This window comes from Bubalus kerabau, chromosome 5 (genome assembly GCF_029407905.1).
Source record: "Bubalus kerabau isolate K-KA32 ecotype Philippines breed swamp buffalo chromosome 5, PCC_UOA_SB_1v2, whole genome shotgun sequence".
Lineage (NCBI taxonomy): Eukaryota > Metazoa > Chordata > Mammalia > Artiodactyla > Bovidae > Bubalus > Bubalus kerabau.
This window is the reverse complement of record NC_073628.1, coordinates 135,021,328-135,037,780: the sequence shown is the minus strand read 5'-3', so window position 1 is coordinate 135,037,780 and position 16,453 is coordinate 135,021,328.

Genomic DNA, 16,453 nt, shown 5'->3' with positions numbered 1-16,453 from the left:
CTCTTACAGAGGACACACTCACAAAAGACACTCTCACAGAGAACACACTCACAGAGGACATTCCTCACAGAGGACACTCACAGAGGACAATCTCACAGAGAACACTCCCCACACGACACTCTCACAGAGGTCACTCTCACAGAGGACACTCACAGAGGACACTCTCACAGAGAACACTCTCACAGAGGACACTCGAACAGAGGACACACTCAAAGAGGACACAGGCATGAGCAGGGGACACTCACAGAGGACACTCTCACAGAGAACACTCCCCACACGACACTCTCACAGAGATCACTCTCACAGAGGACACACTCACAGAGGTCACTCTCACAGAGAACACTCTCACAGAGGACATTCTTCACAGAGGACACTCACAGGGGACACTCTCACAGAGGACACTCACAGAGGACACTCACAGAGGACACACTCAAAGAGGACACTCTCACAGAGGACATACTCACAGAGGTCACTCTCACAGAGAACACTCTCACAGAGGACACACTCACAGAGGACACTCTCACAGAGGACACTCACAGAGGACACTCTCACAGAGGACACACTCACAGAGGACACTCACAGAGGACACACTCACAGAGGATACTCACAGAGGACACACTCACAGAGGACACTCACAGAGGACACTCTCACAGAGGACACTCTCACAGAGGACATTCCTCACAGAGGACACTCACAGAGGACACTCTCACAGAGGACATTCTTCACAGAGGACACTCACAGAGGACACTCGAACAGAGGACACTCGAACAGAGGACACACTCAAAGAGGACACAGGCATGAGCAGGGGACACTCACAGAGGACACTCTCACAGAGGACATTCCTCACAGAGGACACTCACAGAGGACGCTCTCACAGAGGAAACTCTCACAGAGAACACTTTCACAGAGGACACTCTCACAGAGGACATTCCTCACAGAGGACTCTCACAGAGGACGCTCTCGCAGAGAACACTCCCCACACGACACTCTCACAGAGATCACTCTCACAGAGGACACACTCACAGAGGTCACTCTCACAGAGAACACTCTCACAGAGGACACACCCACAGAGGACACTCTCACAGAGGACACTCTCACAGAGGACACTCACAGAGGACACTCTCACAGAGGACACACTCACAGAGGACACTCACAGAGGACACACTCACAGAGGATACTCACAGAGGACACACTCACAGAGGACACTCACAGAGGACACTCTCACAGAGGACACTCTCACAGAGGACATTCCTCACAGAGGACACTCACAGAGGACACTCTCACAGAGGACATTCTTCACAGAGGACACTCACAGAGGACACTCTCACAGAGGACACTCACAGAGGACACTCACAGAGGACACACTCAAAGAGGACACTCTCACAGAGGACACACTCACAGAGGTCACTCTCACAGAGAACACTCTCACAGAGGACACACTCACAGAGGACAGTCTCACAGAGGACACTCTCACAGAGGACACTCACAGAGGACACTCTCACAGAGAACACTCCCCACACGACACTCTCACAGAGGTCACTCTCACAGAGGACACACTCACAGAGGTCACTCTCACAGAGGACACTCTCACAGAGAACACTCCCCACATGACACTCTCACAGAGGTCACTCTCACAGAGGACACACTCACAGAGGTCACTCTCACAGAGGACACTCTCACAGAGGACACTCCCCACACGACACTCTCACAGAGGTCACTCTCACAGAGGACACACAGAGGACACACTCACAGAGGACACTCACAGAGGATACTCACAGAGGACACTCTCAAAGAGGGCACTCACAGAGGACACTCTCACAGAGGACACTCTCACAGAGGACACTCCCCACACGACACTCTCACAGAGATCACTCTCACAGAGGACACACTCACAGAGGTCACTCTCACAGAGAACACTCTCACAGAGGACACACCCACAGAGGACACTCTCACAGAGGACACTCTCACAGAGGACACTCACAGAGGACACTCTCACAGAGGACACACTCACAGAGGACACTCACAGAGGACACACTCACAGAGGATACTCACAGAGGACACACTCACAGAGGACACTCACAGAGGACACTCTCACAGAGGACACTCTCACAGAGGACATTCCTCACAGAGGACACTCACAGAGGACACTCTCACAGAGGACATTCTTCACAGAGGACACTCACAGAGGACACTCTCACAGAGGACACTCACAGAGGACACTCACAGAGGACACACTCAAAGAGGACACTCTCACAGAGGACACACTCACAGAGGTCACTCTCACAGAGAACACTCTCACAGAGGACACACTCACAGAGGACAGTCTCACAGAGGACACTCTCACAGAGGACACTCACAGAGGACACTCTCACAGAGAACACTCCCCACACGACACTCTCACAGAGGTCACTCTCACAGAGGACACACTCACAGAGGTCACTCTCACAGAGGACACTCTCACAGAGAACACTCCCCACATGACACTCTCACAGAGGTCACTCTCACAGAGGACACACTCACAGAGGTCACTCTCACAGAGGACACTCTCACAGAGGACACTCCCCACACGACACTCTCACAGAGGTCACTCTCACAGAGGACACACAGAGGACACACTCACAGAGGACACTCACAGAGGATACTCACAGAGGACACTCTCAAAGAGGGCACTCACAGAGGACACTCTCACAGAGGACACTCTCACAGAGGACACTCCCCACACGACACTCTCACAGAGGTCACTTTCACAGAGGACACACTCACAGAGGTCACTCTCACAGAGGACACTCTCACAAAGGACACTCACAGAGGTCACTCTCACAGAGGACACTCTCACAGAGGACACTCTCACAGAGGACACTCACAGAGGACACTCTCACAGAGGACACACTCACAGAGGACACTCACAGAGGACACACTCACAGAGGATACTCACAGAGGACACACTCACAGAGGACACTCACAGAGGACACTCTCACAGAGGACACTCTCACAGAGGACATTCCTCACAGAGGACACTCACAGAGGACACTCTCACAGAGGACATTCTTCACAGAGGACACTCACAGAGGACACAGGCATGAGCAGGGGACACCCCTGGGGCGCCTTCTGCTTCCTCCTGGAGAGAGCTACCAAGCTCCTGGCACTGCACCCACATCCCGATCCCATTTTCCACTCTGCTAAGCAAGCATCATGCGTGTCCCCCCACCCCTGACGTTACAGGAGAACTTGTGGGGAAGAAGTACGGACCGACCGGGCAGCTGTGGCAGGGGGCCTGGGGCTGGAACAGCTTTCCGACCCCAGAGGGAGCTGGCAAGACGTGGAAACAGTCGGAGGAACCGCCCCATCTCCCAGGGTCTTGCAGAGCTTGAGTGTGGGCCAGTGGTCTACACCTGAAGCAGGACCTCAGGCAGCCCCTCGCCCTCCTCTGGAGATGATGGAGCCCCAGGCAGGGTGGCAGAGGAAAGATCACACAGGACTCGGTACGTGCAGGCTCTGGCTGTGGCCGGCAAGTCCGTGGATGGATAAATGCTCCGGGGAGCGGCTCCAAGGGAGCGGGCGCCACCCAAGTTGGGGGTGGTGGGGGCAGCTACCCCTCCATCCCCACCTAGGAGCCAGCCCCCCAAGTGAATCCTGTCCCTGTGTCCCCCCTGAACACAGGCTCTGCTGCACTCCCACCCTGCAGAGATTGGGGGGGCCGGGGCAGGTGATGGAGGGAAAGACTAGCTCAGACCCCTCATCACACATGCAGGGACAAGCCGGCAGGCACTCTCCAACACACACACACACACACACACACACACACACACACTCCCATCCTCCCATCCCCAATGGGGGCCAGCCAGCCTTCTCAGCACACGGCTGCTGAGGCTGTAATTCTATCCTGGGGTCCCGGTGACATCATTTACCACCCGCCAGACACATGACCTCAGGCACATCACCTCATCCTGCAAGACTCCTTCCTCATCAGTGAGATGAGTCCACCCTCCAGGACTGTTCTGAGAACCGGGGGGCCGGCGCGTGTCCCCCTGCCCACCATCACTATCCCACTGCCTCTCGGACACCTCAGGGCTGCCTGCTGCCTCCCCTGGAAGTTCACCAGCATTCCAAATGTCGGGCAGTAGAGACACCCAGCAAAGCAGGCAAACCCAGTCCCCAGAATTGAGGACTGAGGGCCCTGCCCCTCCCCCAGAAAGTTCACCCTGAGAAAGATGCCCCCTTCGCTCTGGGAAGCACCCACCACCCCAGGGTTTTGAGAGTCAAGGGAAGCCGGGAGACCCACACCCACCAGGAGGGCAGCGGAGCATCTGATTACACAAGTCTGCTTGGTCCCCGCAGAGTGTCTCATGCAGGAGCAATGATCCATTAGTCACTATCAATTATTCATCCCCATCAGGGCCAGAGCCAGACACACAGCATGGGAGTAGCTGGAGCCAGGACCAAACCCACCCCACCTCCAGTCCCCCTAACAGCAGCCAGTTGTCTCTCCCACCCGGGGTCCCATGGACGCCCACCTCTGCAAAGTGACACAGTATCCAGATGGCTGTCACCCTGCTGAACAGATGGCCAGCAAGGCACCGGCCACGCTGAGGCCAACACTTGGGAGCCTCCCAACAAGGATTTCCAAGAATCGAGAAGCAGACCTGCTCTCTCTCAAGGTCGACAGGCATGTCTGGTGGCAGACGTGTCTGGGCAGAAGGTCCCAAGCTCCGCGTCCCCAGCAAGATGCCGCTGCCAGTGCAGCCCCGCCCCTTCCTGAAGGCGCCTCCCCCAAGGAGAGGTCACAGAACCCCGGACTCTCGCAGACAAAGAGGACAGGCCCTCAGGACCAAGCCTGCCGGGCGGCAGGCCCCTCTAACAGCACGCCACTGAGTGCCCACAGACAGGCCCCTACCCCAGCACGCGTCCGGTCAACAGTCATCCAGCGTCTCCCAGGGACCAGTGCCAAACAGGACGCTGGTTCACACCCAACAAGCCCAAGTCCTTGCCGACCTCTCTTCCTGAGAGTGGGTCGCAGTCAGGCTTCATGGATCAGCTGTTGTTCATGGGGCCCAGGAGGGGATGAGATGGGGGACAGGTTTAGGACAGAGCCTGGGGCTCCCGCAGTGAGGCAGGGGCCCCAGCTTGCTCCCCCAGCCTCGCCCCGTTCCCCAGAACCACCTCCCTGTTTGGCACTGGCTTTCCAGACTGAACCTGGGCATCAAGCTCTCCTGGTGCCAGAGGGAAGCCCCAGGTCTCCTTTTCTGTCACAAGAACTCTGTGTCCACACACGGACACCGGTCTTGTCTGCCAAGACATGCCTGCCCCCTGTTGGATCTGTTCCTGTCCATTGAGGGGGAAGGCAGTGACCACCTGGGAGTATGAACGGCATGGGGAAGCTCTGCCAGGCGTACAGCCTGGGGGAGGGCCAGGGCACGGGAAGCTCTGCCCGATGTACAGCTTGCGGGATGGCCAGGGCACGGGGAAGCTCTGCCCGGCGTACAGCCTGGGGGAGGGGCCAGGGCACGAGGAAGCTCTGCCCGACGTACAGCCTGCGGGAGGGGCCAATGAGGGGAGGCCCGGGTGGCAGGGGCCCCAGGCAGGCCCTGGCATCTCTGAGTGCAATGTGAGGGGAGAGGCACCCAAGGGGAGACAGCAGGTGACCTGAGTGCGGCCTGGGTTTTTGCTTTTGCTAGGTAAATCCTGGAGGGTCCTATGGCCCCATGAGGAGGGTGGCAGCTGAGCTGTCTCTCATAACTCGAGGGATGAACGTTAGACCTTTGGCCCAGCCATGTGCCCTGGACAGGAAGCCAGGAGGGTGTGGATGATCAGTTTCAGAGGGCATACAGTGGTCCAGGAGGCACTGAGGGTGGAAGGGTGGAGGGGAAGGGACAGAGGCAGGAGAGGTTTCCTCCACCCAAGGGTGTCCTGAGCTCCGGAAGCAGAGGAAGGACCTTGTCCAGGGGGATTGAGAGGCCGGAAAGCAGTGCTGCCCTGCTCCAGGGCCCTCTGAGTCCTGAGCAAGGCCAGTCCCTGCCCACCTTCCCTGGCATGGTGTCCCATCGCATCTTGCCCACCCACGCCTCCTCCCAGCTACAGCTGCCTCCACCCTGCAACTCCATCACCTGCTCCCACCCACTGATCTCAAATCCCTATGCAGCCCCCTCCCTACTCCAGCCTCATTTCAGGGCAGGGGCCCCAAGAAAGCCCCACAGGACAGCACCCACCACAAAAGCCGGCGCCTCCTACCACCCCAGGCTGGACGCTGCACGAGAGGAGTGGGTGATGAGGTATTGGAACAAAGACAATCAACAAGTCACTGACGCTGTGAGACCACAGCCAGGCTGCAGGACCTGAGGTCGTGTATTCCCAACACCCGCAAGCCAACAGCCCGCCAACCCGGGCCAGGCCTGCCTCGCTGCTGTTAAAGGCCTCGTGGTGAAGGCAGTGCAGACCCCAGGGCTCACTGTGCGGTGTGTGGAGTCCATCGCCCCATTCTGTTTAAACAGCGGACCCAGGGGGAGAAGGAGGCGTGGCCACATCTCAAAGGGCGGGAACAGTGCCCACAGCACCAGGATTCCCCTCACCCCCCCGCTCTGTCTCCCCAGAAAGTTAGGACACCGCCACCCGGACCCTCCTTCCAGGGAGCAGCACCAAGCTCTGTCCATGGTGCTGAACCACCACACAATGCAGCCTGTAATCTCAGCACCCTGAGGCCTTGGCATTTCGGGAGGTGCCTTGGGGTGTTCCATCCTTCTATCATTATCCTCCAATTAAAAATAAATAATGTTTTTAAAAATGGAGGGAGGTTCAAGAGGGAGGGGACATACATATACCTATGGGTGATTCACGTTGATGCACGACAAAAACCAATATTGGTAAAGCAATTATCCTCCAATTAAAAATATATAAATTTAAAACAACAACAAATAAACAGGAAGATGTTCTGGAGCACGGAGACGGGGAAGTGCACCCTCCCAACCTGCTCATCACCTAAACTGGGCATGGCCCCCTGATCTGAGAGGCTGAGAGCCTTTCAGAGCAGCTAAAAGCAAGAAAACAGGACTGATCCGGTGAGCCTCAGGGGGAAGGAATTCAGAAGGGAAATGTGGAGGCTATGTGGATAACAGGACATTTCAAGGATGTGGGGGGATTCGGAAGGGTCCCGTCAAGAGGCTAGAGGGCAGGTGTCAGGATCTTTCAAGGTCATACGTCCAAAGTCCAGAACCGAGGGTCCAAAGACTGTGACCCTCCTTTGGGCCCTTGAAGTCTACTGGGGAAGGGGTCAAAGCATTACAGCACTGAGCACCTGTCCTCTGTTAGTGGCAAAGTAACTTCAGATTAGGTTTACATGTTTCTAGCATAAACCCTGAGATTCACTGGGAACATGTGTAAAGATACCAAGGTTGTGTTGAAAAGAGGGGGCTGAGTCTATCCTGAGCCCCAGACTGGAGTCCCTTCTGAAAGACCGAGAAGCCATATTCCTCAGGGACCTGGCTCTCGACCCCCTTCAACCCTAGGGTGGAGTGATGGTGGATTTTGCAGGGCAAACATTCTGCAATTGTGAATGGATCACATCCAAAACAGAGCTACTTCAGCAGGAGACACCAGCCTCCTGGATTTAAACGAGCAGAACAGGCGGAGGGGGTACTTGCACGACCTCCTGCAGCCTTGACTCTCACACACGCCCTTACCCTGCGACCACGTGACCACATCTGGCGCTGATCGCCCTGCTAAGCCCCTCCACCCCACATCGTCTTCCCCCTCACTGAGTGCAGTGACCCACCTGACTTCGGCTCCCCCCACACCCGCAGAGACCCTGGGACCACGGCAGGCCTGCTGGTCAGCCTACCCTTTCCAGACCTACCCCGGCCCAGCCCCTCCTCTTGAAAGGCAGTCTCACCACCTGCTCCGTCTTCTGTCACAATGTCCAGCCACACTTCCCTTCAGAAACGCCCTCCGCATCCACTTGAAATACTTCACATGTCAGGTTAATCCTATGGCTTCTCTGACCTTGTGAATCATTTTTAAAGACACAGAGAGTCTCCTTCATGGAAGTGGGGTGGGGGTTCACCGGACCGCCCCCCCACCCACATACACACGGAGAACCTGTGGCCACGGGTAATGACAACAAAAAAGCCCAAGGACACAGAGGTCCCTGGAGAGGGCATTTGATTGCCCCCGTTTCCAGGGACAGCACTGTCCCAGGTTCCCCGGAGAGTCTGTCTCCCGCCCTCGTTTCTGGGTCTGAAGCATGAAATACCCTGGCCTCCCTTCACCCCCAGGCCCAGCCTCCCCAGCGGTCACACCACCAGCAACTAATATACTTCTCAGAAGCCATATTTCTATTGCAGCAGGACAAGAGAGCAAAGGAGCAATTGGGCTCGATGTGATGGAGTGTGAGAGCTCTCAGTTAGCCACACGTGTCGTCAAGGGACGGGAACTGGGGACAGTTTATGCCCCAAAACTCATTTCCAAGAGACACCCAGACGGCGCTGACATCAGTGGCAAGGCGAGGAGGGAGCCACAGACTTGTCTGAGGGGGAGACCTTGGAAGGTCACCCGCCACGCCGCCTCCACACAAACACTCTCCCTGAAAGGCTCTTTCTCTGCTTTTCTGGAGCGTCTGTCCGACGCCCTCACTTCCCCCGTCTGGACAGCTGCCTGATGTCTCAGTGCAGCAGGCAGGAAGTGCTGCCTGATGTCCACCCTGAGTCCCGCGGGCTGCCCCATCCGTCTCCACATCTGATGCCGGCCACCTGGGAGACCCCAGGCACTCGGCCTGGCCTCCATCCCCTGCTCTCCGCAGCGAGGGTCACAGAATCGTCCTGGTCCCAAATCCCTGTCCCAGCCTCAGGGGATGAAAGGCAGTCTGGTCTCTGCAAACTACAGACACTTTCCTGGGGCTCTGAGGAGGGCCAGCGGGATTTCCTCACCCAACCTCCTCATTTTACAGAGGAAGGAGCAGTGACAAAGAGGGAAAGTGAGCGCCGGAAGCCACCTGGGAACCATGGGCAGAGGTGACCCAGTCCCTCTAGCACCAGAGCCCGCCCCAACGCAGACCCCCCCTGCCCTGCAGGCTGCACACTACTGCACAGGTGGAGTGCACCACGCAGGCGCCGCAGCCCCTGTCCAGGGAGGAGGCCCCTCCACGGCCTGTGAGTCGCGGTGGGGCCCCACGACCCCCACGCGCTGGGTGCCCCCATGGTAAGCCCTCGGGACACTGGGCAGCCTTTACTCCACACCAGTTACCATAATTGTGATGAAGTGACCCTCTTTTGCTTTCTGCCCAGTTCCCTGAGACCGTAAGGGCCCTGAGGGCAGGGCCGGCCTGCGCGGTCCTGGCAGGGTGCCTGCCCGTGGACGCTCCTGTGGGAGCGAGCGAGTGAGCGCAGGCCTGGGGGCTGGCTGGGGGCACACAGGTGCGGGGCTGCAGGCTGGGGCCCTGCCTCTCCTCTGACACTGAGTTCAGAGAACAGGCAGCGTCAAGACGCTCCCTCCCCAGAGGCCTGGGACACAGAAGGGATTCACAAGGCTGAGCGCTGCTTTGAGAGGCCCCTGCTCCAGGCGAGCCCAGCCTGCCGCTGAAAGGACTGAATGAGTCCACAAGCTTTCATATGCGCCTTTCCCCTCGTCCTTCCTTCCCCCAGCATGTGTCACCAGGGCAGGGCCCAGGTCCTGACCCGGACACACCGGCTCACCGCCTCCCACCAGCCCCTGCCTCTCAGCCCCACAGCCCCGGATCAACTCCAGGAGGAGCTGCAGTCTGAAGGTACAGCCACAGGGTCAAGTTCATCCTCGATTTCCAAGGAAGGGGTCGAGAGGGACCAGGGCCCACAGGCAAGCGGCCCTAGAGAGGCTCCGATCACTACTGAGTTCTCTGCCCATGAGTCCAGCCCGGGGCCACCTCCAGCATGGGGAGGATGAGCTGAACAGGGGGCAGAGCTGGGAGAGCGAAGAATTTCCGCTGCAGCTGGAAAACCCCGTGGAGCACATCCAGGTCTGAACAGCCACCCCCAGAAAGGAACACACTGCTCCGCTGACCCCTCTCCTGGGAGGGGTTGTCTTTTCCTGTCTCGGTCTCCTCCTACTCCTGGACTCTGGTAGGCAGCCCAGGATGGCTGACCAGGAAGCAGCCACGTGCCAGGGTGGTCCCTCCCCACGCGTGACCACAAGGAGCAGGATGTGGGGCCTCCGGTTCAGCGCCCACTCTTACCCAGAGGCCGCCCTTCCAGCGGCTCCAGGCCTCCTGGCTCCACGTTCCACTCACCCTCCTGGGGTGATCTGACCACAGCCTCTCAGAGCTAGAGCCGCGAAAACCACAGAACAGAAGGCAAGACTTCCCATCCTCCCCACCTTGGAGCCCAGGGCGCTGAGTCGCATCTGCAGCTGTGCAGACACAGGGCCCATCACGGGCCCGCCCGCACCTGGCTCATGGTGCAGGGAGAGGAAGCGGGCCCTCAGCCTCGCAGGAGGGCCGGGCCAGGCTCTATCCCCGCCGGGGCTGGGACACCGACTCTGCATCTCGGCCCCCGCGCCCCCCAGGTCAGTGCACGCTGAGAACTGCTGTCCCAGGAGCTCATAGACTGGTGCCCCAGGCCATACCCCACCTGTCAGTCTCCACTTTGCAATGAGAGCCTGGTCCCCACGTGGGCCATCCACTACAGCCACACACGAGATCTCACCCGCAGGACACGCAACCGTGGGGCAGACTGGGGGTCCCTTCTCTCCCCTGTCTACACTCACTGTCCACACCCCAGGGGAAGCCGGGGAGCCTCTTGGGCTTGGCAGGAGTGAGGACTGGCTGCTGTGCTCCCCGGGCAGGGCCTCCCTGGAAGCTCAGACCTGGGGCGGCTGCCCTGCCCCCTGCCCCCAGCAGCCCAGTGCCCAGCATCAGCAAGTGAATCCAGCTTGCCACTGTGCCTCCCCTCTGTCTCCTGTCTCCTGCAAGGCCAGGCCTGATTCAGATCCAGGGCGGCCTCATTAAAACGGTGCATTTCCTCCCCGGGGGAGAATCAAACTGGGAGAGCAGGCCTGTGCCTGCACCTTCCTGGACTCCGAGCGGGAGGCTGGGTGTCAGCCCCAGACCCTCACCCCTCAGGCAGGACCCGCCCCTCCAGGTGGTAAGAGGGAACCCGCGGGCCCGCCCCCGGCCTGAGACAGGCCGGGTCAGGGGGCATGGCTGACGCTGAGGGGAGGGGAGCCAGGAGATGGAGGAGACGGAGGAGGACCCAGGAGACGGAGAGCGCGCTGGCTCTCCTGCTCACCCAGGGGGTCACAAAGCTCACAGAGGGCTTCCTCTCTGCTGCAGCAGGAAAGCGGCCCTCTCGGTCAGCTTCCAAAGGGAGGAGGCGCCCGACCCGCGGCCATCACTTCAGAGCAGAGTCGTCGGGAGGGGCCACCTGCTCACGCCTTCCCTCCCTGCGCCCATCAGCTATGACTCTGCCCTCCCTCGGAAACTGACCGCCGGGCAGCCTGCCCCGTGCCCACCTGCTCCAAGGTGAGCAGGACGCCTAGGAGAGCTGCGGGCCGCTGGGCCTCACGCACGGCCTGCGGGGGGCAGGAAGGCTGAGTGCCTCCCTGCACCCCCCACCCCAGCCCCATTCATTTCTGTGCTCCCGTCCCCCTAGGGCCAGGCTCACGCTTGCAGACACTACACTCCATACAAATGCATGGAATGGGGGAAATACACGCTAACTGCAATATTCCCTAATTGCTGACTCCCCGGGGCCACTGCATGAACCCAGTTCTGGAAGCCCTGCTAGGGCTCTCCGTGGCCTTAGGGTGCCCCGTTCCACGCAGAGGCGCGCTCCCCACAGACGCCTGAGGGGAGCTGACCCCGACCCGGCCACAGTCCTACCCTGGTCCCAGAGGGCTGGGTGAGGGTCTCAGGCTTCCTGGCTTCTTGCGGAGGGAATGGAGGGCTGCCCACCCTGAGGAAACCTGGTTTTGGTGCGCAGCTGTCCTGGGCAGGGAACATCTCGGGGCCCAGCATCGCCCCACCACCCTGTGGGCGCCCCCAGGCTGCTGGAGAGGGCGTGGTGAGGCCCAGCCTCCCAGCACCGTTGGGCCTCCGTCCACACTGAGAGCGGAAGGAAGGGGCGTGGTGGGACCTATGGGGGGTCCAGCCGCCCCTGCCTGGCCAGCCTGGGAGCAGGGCTGTGAGTCCCACAAGCATCCCGGCTTCTCAGACCTGGACGGAGGGGCAGTCAGACACCAACCAGACCCCAGCTCCCTCTTGGTCCCCAGAGCCCCCAGTATGCACGACCACCAGGTGGCATGCACACACATGTGTATACACACACACACAGGTGTGCGCAGACCTATGTCCCAGCTGTCAGAGGAAGCCTGTAATTACCGAATCATGACCTTGTGAAGGCTTCTGGTGCCAAGGCCGTCAGGTAAGGCTGCTGAGGCCAGGCCCCTGCACCCCTCTGATGCACCCACCGCGGCTCCCCCCGCCACCCCTTCAGCTCAGGTGCTCCTGAGGCCGCCAAAGCCCCACAGCTAGTCCCACGAAACCCCGTAGCAGGGGAGGAGGCCGACTCAACCCCAGCAGTTGCATCAGGCGTCTGATGCCTGATTGCCTTCTTCTCCTCCCTGAGGACCTGCACAGGTGGAGAAGCGGGAAGGTGGGGAGGGGTGGCTGATGGAGGAACATTCTGAGCGATCAGCTGCCACGGCCGGGAGGGTCCAGAGCTGCCCCCTGCCCCAAGCAGGTGCTCTGAGATCCTGAGCGAGTCATGGAACTTGTCCGGGAGTCTATCCTCTCACTGTGAAATGGGGCAGCAGAGGCTGTGAAGGCTGCCCTGAGGGCCGCAGGGACAGAGCTGCAGGCTGTTCACCGTGGGGGCAGACTCAGGGAGGGGGAACCTGAAGCAGCAGGTGGGCACCAGGCTCCGTGTCCCCCGCAGAGAACGCTGAGTTCCGAGGCCCGGCCAGCAGCCAGAGACAACCTGTCCTGACTTTACAAGCGCAGCCAGACCCCCAGTCTGGGGCTGCCTGGAGACACCAAACCCCTGAGGTTCAGTGGCCACTATAGTGGCCCCAGCAACTGATGCCCCACTTCCCTAAGTGGCCAGGGCTGGCCCCTACCTGGTGTCTGGTCAGATGGTCTCTGGGCCAGACAGGTGGGCAACAGTGAGGTGCTCCAAGGAGGGAGCCTCGGGACCCCTCTGTGGCACTTGCATTTGGGGGTCCTTCTTGGTGGGTGACTTTGGACACCTGGCTGAAGCTCAGACGTCTTCAAAGGAGGGGCTGGCGGCCAGGGGCTCCCCCCAGCAGTCCAGACTCACGGTCACTGGCCAAGGATCCAGATTTACCCATCCCTCTGTCCCCCCGGCAGTCCAGACTCACGGTCAGTGGCCAAGGATCCAGATTTACCCATCCCTCTGTCCCCCCGGCAGTCCAGACTCACGGTCAGTGGCCAAGGATCCAGATTTACCCATCCCTCTGTCCCCCCGGCAGTCCAGACTCACGGTCAGTGGCCAAGGACCCAGATTTACCCATCCCTCTGTCCCCCCGGCAGTCCAGACTCACGGTCAGTGGCCAAGGACCCAGATTTACCCATCCCTCTGTCCCCCCGGCAGTCCAGACTCACGGTCAGTGGCCAAGGACCCAGATTTACCCATCCCTCTGTCCCCCCAGCAGTCCAGACTCACGGTCAGTGGCCAAGGACCCAGATTTACCCATCCCTCTGTCCCCCCGGCAGTCCAGACTCACGGTCAGTGGCCAAGGACCCAGATTTACCCATCCCTCTGTCCCCCCGGCAGTCCAGACTCACGGTCAGTGGCCAAGGACCCAGATTTACCCTCTGTCTCCCCGAGCCCTCAGTGCAGGGGTGAAAATCAAGGATTCTGGGACAAACCCTTCGCAGAAATTAAGTTCTGGTGAGACACGGCTGGGAAGGCTGAAAGCCGGAGGGGTGAGACAGTGGAATGGCCTCTGAGGAAGTGACAGCTGCCGGTCCTTCTATTGAGTTTTGAAAAAAAAAAAAAAGCTGGGGGTGAGGGTGGGGGAAGGGCTCCCCGCAGTTGGGGATCCCAGAAAGAGTCTGGTCTGTGTGCATAAGCAACTTGATAATGACAAGGCGCTGAGCTGGCATTCGCCACGCTCCGCACTGTTCCAAACACACTCCAGGAGTGAGCTCGTTTAATCCTCCCCAGAGCCGGGGTCACCCACGTGAGCTTCATCTCCATTCAGCAGACAGGGAGACTGAGAGCCGGGTTTGACTGAGTCGCCCACAGTCAGCGTGAGTGCCTCAGACCAACATCTGTGATGGGACTCTCCCCCAAGGAGCCCACAGGCTTCCTGTTCGGGGTATGCGGGCCCGGACCCCAGTTCCCCCCACCGGTGGAGGAGCACTGTGAGCTGGGTGCCTGTGCGATGATGCTTCATGTAGGGAATTCAGAATTCTGTCTGTCCGGTGGGACGTGTGAACAGTCACCACTTGCTGAGAGCTTACTTAACGTGCAGCCAAGTGTCATTCGCTCTCTTTTACAGATGAGACCCACCAGAGCGGGCCGGGTCACCCCATTATATGCTCTCCAAGCGACGTGTGTGCTCGCCTAACGCCTGTCATGGTTGTGGTTAATCATCCATGTAGTCATCTGTCTGAGTTACTCATTGGACTGTAAGTGCCTTGAAGGCAGCAACCAGGTCTGTTTCATTGCCGGCGCCAGGCACACAACAGACTCTCAAAAACCAAAGGCAGAATGACATAGAAACTGCTGTGCAGAGAGGCTGAGGAGCTTGCCTTGGCCCCCAGAACACAAAGTTCAAACTGGCCGGGGACTGTGTGCTGGGTTCACACCAGTGTCCACAGTGAGCGGAACAAAGCCAGGCACAGGGCAGGCCTCGCCAATAAGCACTGGCTGAATTAATAGTCCTGCTCTGTAATTCGTGGCCTGGAGGTTTGAACCCAGGCCTGTAGGGCTCCCAGCCTCTGCGCTTCCCAGGTGGCGCTAAGGGTAAAGAACATGCCTGACAGTGCAGGACACATAAGAGAGTCGCGCTCGATCCCTGGGTCGGGAAGCCCCCCTGGAGGAGGACGTGGCTGCCCTCTCCAGTATTCTTGTCTGGAGAATGCCATGCGCAGAGGAGCCTGGCGGGCTGCAAGTCCCTAGGGTCACAAAGAGTCCCAATACGACGGCAGCGGCTTGGCGTGCGCGCACGCCCGCTCCCTACGTCAACACCCCCCTGTACCGACTAAACACCCACGACTGTCCCCGTGGCTGCTGTTTCGGTCCGGAAAGCATGTCCACATCACCCTGACCCCTGAGCTGTCCGGCTCATGAAAAGCAAGCCCAGCTGCAGCTGGACCCGATGTCGGGACCATCCAACAACCCAGTCCAACAACCCAGCGGCAGCGCCAGGTGAAACAGCTCCTCCTCTCCCACAGCCTTCGACCAAACGAGGACATTGTGCCCGGGGAGGGGGCGCTCTGCCTCGGAGGGGTCGAAAAGCCATTCTCCCAGCCCCAGAGCCCAAGCCTCCTTCCCACCATCCTAACCATCCCCCGCAACTCCCTCCACCTGCTCTCTGAGGGGTCCCAGCTGAGAGACATCAGAGCCCGGGGAGAGACTGAAGGAACACGAGAGGCCAGACTGGCCTGGGGTGGGGAGTACTGGCTTGGAGAGGGCAGGGAAGGGGCTTCTGCAGGTCTGTGCCACACCAGGGACAGCCCTGTGGCATCTGCCTGAAGCCGCCCGAGGGCGGAAGGCCACAGTGTAAGGTCAGAGAGTGCGGCCCCAGCTCCAGAAAGGGTCTCCCTGCCCCTGCAGGTGTGCAACGAGGTACGCGTTGTGCCCGGGGATAAAGCCAGCAGCAGTCAGGAGATGAAGCCAGCCGCAAGCTCTTCTGTGGGGAAACACCAGCACCTTTCTCTTTCCTGGTCCTGATCTGTGTGTGGGCAGCAGGCCCTGAAGCTGAAACACTGAACGTTGTATTTGCATAATCCGCCCCCCCAACCTAAAAGCTGTTGCCTTAAAAAAAAGCCCTGGACTGCTGGACGAAACTCTCAGCAGAGTCGTCGGGCTCCTCCTCCCGGGGACAGGGGCCAGGTCCACGTGAGGCTAGACACGGAACATTTATCTCTTTCTCCTGCTTCAGTTCTCCAGAAGCTCCCAGCTCCTTGGAGAAGGGGAGCTTGCGAACCTTAAGCCCAAGAGGTGCCCAGAAAAAGCTAAGCCCCCTGGGGCATCTGCCTGAGAGCCAACCTGGCAGAGGCTGGTCCCCGGAGGAGAGGAGCCCAGGGAGAGGACCCCTGTGGCAGCTCTGGTCACGCCCCAGGGTCGTGGAGAGCAGGGTCCCAGGCCAAGCTCCCTGGGTGGCTGCAGTGTGCCTGGCCAGGACCCCTGGTGCTGACTCACCTGGGAGCCTAGACCCATGCTGCAGCTTGCAGGGCCTGCCAGGCCGCAGCTCACCAGGACACCAGGCACGTCCCACTGCATCAGAGCTGCCCTGCCTCTCCCAC